At 49.2% G+C, this 4,637-nt stretch overlaps 1 pseudogene; it reads left to right on the forward strand.

The window, feature by feature from the left end:
• Nucleotides 1–790: 790 nt before the first annotated feature.
• Nucleotides 791–2,056, forward strand: LOC129546233 (UDP-glucuronic acid decarboxylase 1 pseudogene; annotated as a pseudogene).
• The last annotated feature ends 2,581 nt before the right edge of the window (nt 2,057–4,637 follow it).

The raw sequence follows: 4,637 nt of genomic DNA on the forward strand, positions 1-4,637 counted from the left end.
GGTTTAGTTGCCTCTTAACAGGTGGGATCTTAGTTGTCCGTCCAGGAATCAAACCTATGTCCCCTGCATTTCAAGGTGAATTCTTAACCACGAGACTGCTAGGGAAGTCCCTGTTTTAAGTTTAATGGACACTTTGTAAAGAGAACCACCGTTTACGCTGGGCTTCCCTTGTGGCTCAGACAGTAAAAAATCCACCTTCAATGCAGGAGACCTGGGTTCAATCCCTGGGTCAGGAAGATCCCCCGGAGAAGAGCATGACAACCCCGCCAATATTCTTTCCTGGAGAATCCCGTGGACAGAGGAGCCTGGCGGGCCACAGTCCTTAGGGTTGCAAAGAGTCAGACATGACTGAGTGACTAAGCACAGCGCAGCACCGTTTACCTTTACCACCTTTCCAATGCAATCAAATGGTGTGCAGCCCTGGGCCTGCAGCTGGCCCTGGCTTATGACCCTTGAGGCAACCGTGGCAGCAAACATCGATTATTACTCAACTCAAAGAAAGCCCAGTGCCGCTAGGCATCTAGTGCTAAAGAGAGCTTTCCCCAAACTCTCAGAGGCCAGACGGCATTGTTCCTCCTTGGGCTGGGTCCAAGCACGGTACTGGGGCGATTTAGAGATGGAAATGGATATAGCCAGACTGCAGTGAGTAACAGCTCAGGGAGCCCTGGGTTGGGGGTTGGACCTTTTGTCTTTGTATGCAGACTTTTTGTCTGATCCCTTTCCTTCAGCTATGTCAGTTTTTTCCATCTGTAAAATCTGTACCATCTGGGGCCGCAGCGCGCGGCCTGGGATGCTGAGCCAGCCGCTGCTTTGCCTCGCGTCCGCTGTCAGCTGCTGCTGCAGGAGCATGAAGCTGCTGCTGCACATCGCGTTGCTCACCTACGTGGCCTCTGTTTGGGACAACTTGGTTAACATGAGGTCCATTCAGGAAAACGGGGAGCTCAGAATTGAGAGCAGACTTGAAGAGATCGTTGAACCACTAAGGGAGAAAATCGGAGATTTGGAAAAGAGCTTCACCGAGAAATACTCACCAGTAAAATTTTTATCAGAAAAGGACTGTAAAAGAATTTTGGTAACCGGGGGCATGGGCTTTGTGGGTTCCCACCTCACGGACAAGCTCATGATGGACGGTCACGAAGTGACTGTGGTGGACAACTTCTTCATGGGCAGGAAGAGGAACATGGAGTACTGGATCGGCCACGAAAACTTTGAGCTGATCAACCATGACATGTTCGAGCGGCTGTACATCGAAGTGGACCAGATCTGCTACCTGGCCTCCCCTGCCTCCCCTCCCAATTACATGTACAACCCCATCAAGATACTAAAGACCAACACCATCGGGACACTGAACATGCTAGGGCTGGCAAAGAGAGTTGGGGCCCGTCTATTCCTGGCCTCCACCTCAGAGGTGTACGGAGACCCTGAAGTCCACCCACAAACCGAGGATTACTGGGGCCACGTGAATCCCATAGGACCCCGAGTCTACTACAATGAAGGGAGCGAGTCATGGAGATCATGTGCTACGCTTGCATGAAGCAGGAGGGCGTGGAAGTGCGCGCAGCCAGGATCTTCAACACCTTCCGGCCCCGAAGGCACATGAACGATGGCCGGGTGGTCAGCAACTTCATCCTGCAGGTGCTGCAGGGGGAGCCGCTGACAGTGTACAGATCCGGATCACAGACGAGGGCCTTTCAGTACATCAGTGACCTGGTGAACGGCCTCGAGATGCTCATGAACAGCAACGTCAGCTGCCCGTCAACCTGGGGAACCTGGAAGAACACACCATCTTAGAATTTGCTCAGCTCATCAAAAACCCTGTTGGCAGTGGGAGTAAAATTCAGTTTCTTTCTGAAGCCCAGGATGACCCCCAAAAAGGAAACCAGACATCAAGAAAGCAAAGCTGATGCTGGGGTGGGAGCCAGTGGTCCTGCTGGAGGAAGGGTTAAACAAAGCCATCCTCTACTTCCGGAAAGAACTAGAGTACCTTGCAAATAACCAGTATATCCCCAAACCAAAGCTGGCAAGGATGAAATCAGGCCAGACAAGCCATAACTGAAAAGCTCACCTTTTGGGACTGTAGATGCCCTATTTCACACTTGATAGGAATTTTTTTTTTTTTAAAGAAAGACTAACTAAAACAGGTGTCAAGAAGAAAAAACTGGAATTTATACTGAAGCTTGCTTTAAGAAATGGATGAGCCTAAAAACTCCCCTAAAAAAAACCTGCAGATTTTGCCTTGCACTTTTGAAAATCTTTTTATGTCAAACAGCGTCGATGCGTCTCTGTACATTTTCAAGTTTTTTTTATCTTACTGTGAGAGCCTATGTCGTGACTGTCGTTGACAGTTTTATTTACTGGTTTCTTTGTGAAGCTGAAAAGGGACATTAAATGAGGTGAAAATGCCGATTTATTTATGAAGTGGGTACTTATAAATGAGACGCTATTCTTTGCATAGAGGAGAAAGAGCAGACCAGGAGTAATGTCAGGTGGGTGGCATACTTCATTAATTCTCAAGCAGAGAAAAGAATTCTGCTCGAGAGCTTTGTGATGTTTCTTCTAATGCAGAATTTTTCCAAGGTCTAGTTTTTAGTTGCAAACTTGACTTTGAATCAGTTTTTGTTGGTTTTCACGATTAAGGGTATTTGAAATCACTACTGTGTCGTGCTGCGTAGGGGGGTGGGGTGGGTGGGATGAAGTTAATATTCTTGGTTCAGTTCAGTTCAGTTCAGTTCAGTCGCTCAGTTGTGTCCGACTTAACAGTGGTTAAATATACTATTTTAATAAAATATTGGGAAAAAATCTGTACCATCTGTATAATGGTGCGGATGGTCTCTATGGCTGTTATTGTCCCACTAGCATGTAATTTAAAAAAATTAATATATAATTTTATTATTTTATTTTATTTTTGACTGTGCTGGGTCTTCACTGCTGTTCGTGCTTGTCTCTAGTTGCTGTGAGTGGGGGCTACTCTCTAATAGTGGTGCAAGGGCTTCTCATTGCGGTGGCTTATCTTGTTGTGGAGCACGGGCTTAGGCACTTGGGCTTCAGTAGTTGAAGCTCATGGGCTCTAGAACACAGGCTCAATAGTTGTGGCACATGGGCTTAGTTGCTCTGTGGTGTATGGGGTCTTCCCAGATCAGGGATTGAACCCATGTCTCCTGCGTTGGCAGACGGACTCTTAACCACGAGCCACCAGGGAAGCTGGTGATTTTCTTTGTTTTGACTGTTATTTGGAACGTCTGGAAAGTGGGCTGTGTCCAGGCCTGCAAGCATTAGGAGGCAGGTGGGTATATGTGAGACTCTGAAGGTTTTGTCTCTTCATGGAGTTTCTGCGGGGTGGACACTGTGGCACGAGGCATCTTAGCAAGTCTGAGTGGACTCAGCGAGGACTCCCTTGCCCAGCTCCGTGGAGGCAAAGAGATTTGATATGGCCCTTCATGGTGCTCGAAACTAATGGACGTGTATTTTATGTTCACCTGAAGATGGATGTGATTGGCACCAGAGGGTGATGGGGCGGGAAGCAAAGACACAAAAAAAACAGCCCATTCCCACCCCTGTCCTGGGACCCCAGTCTCTCAGGACATTGCTATCTTTGTAAGCTCCAGGGCAGAGTCTTCCCCTCTGTGTTGTGGGGAGGGACCTGTCTGCAGGGGAGTAAGAGAGAGAGGCCTCTTCCCTTCTAGTGCAATGCCCTCTGGCCATCCTGGGCCCAGAATGACCAGGCCACACTCAGCTGAACTTGGGACTTGGAGGTTCTGAAAGGTCAGCTAATTTCCTGGCAGGTAGGCTTCCAGGAAGGGCTTGCTGGTGAATTGCTCCCCAGATCTGGGGTTTTGGGTCTCCCCTTATCTTCTGCACATAGTATTAGCCTTCCACCTGGACCACAGAGCTTACAGCAGAGCGGAGAGGAGGTGCTGGGACTGTCCTGGGCTGTTATCTAAGTAGCCAGGACTCTGGCTGTGTCTGTGGACTCCCAGGGTCTGTGCTGGTGGTTGTGACAGGGCTTCTCTGGCCCCTATCATCCAGCAGGAAGCTGGAAGCCCAGTCAAAGGGCTTAGAGACCTGGGACCTTCCTGGTCTTCATTTTAGCCTCAAAAGTGAAAAATGCACAGATGATTTTGTTTCCCTCCTGTTTTCTAGGGCCCAGAACCTAGGCAGTACCCAGTAGTCCCTAGAGCACAGACTTGGGAGTTCGAGGCCCAGCAGGAGACAGATGACACACTAAAAGGGTACAAATTAGAGGAGTTTAATGCGAGGACAATGTGCAAAGGAGCAGCTGGGGCTTAGGCGTTTGTGGGTATGGGAGTGGGGATGTCCAGACCTGAGTGTTGGGGGACAGAGCATCCCAGAGCCTGCAAACAGAGAGGAGCAGAGAGAAGGTCACCAGTAAGGAGCATCCCTGCCAGGAGAGAGCTGGGAGAATGGGTGGTCCCTCTTTTCCTATCCCTCCTGCTCTCTTCTGGGGGCTTCCATTGGCTGAATTGACCAGAAGCCCATGACATGGTCCATATAAGGACAGCCTCCCTGTGTGGGGAGAGGACCCTCAAGTTTATTTATAGAAACTCCAAGCCTACAGCTGACATGGGCAAAACACTTCCCTTCCATGTGTCTCGGTTTCCCTATTTGTAAAACAGGGA

The sequence above is a fragment of the Moschus berezovskii genome, chromosome 22, assembly GCF_049115385.1.
Source record: "Moschus berezovskii isolate FMDL1 chromosome 22, NW_MosBer_1.0, whole genome shotgun sequence".
NCBI lineage: Eukaryota > Metazoa > Chordata > Mammalia > Artiodactyla > Moschidae > Moschus > Moschus berezovskii.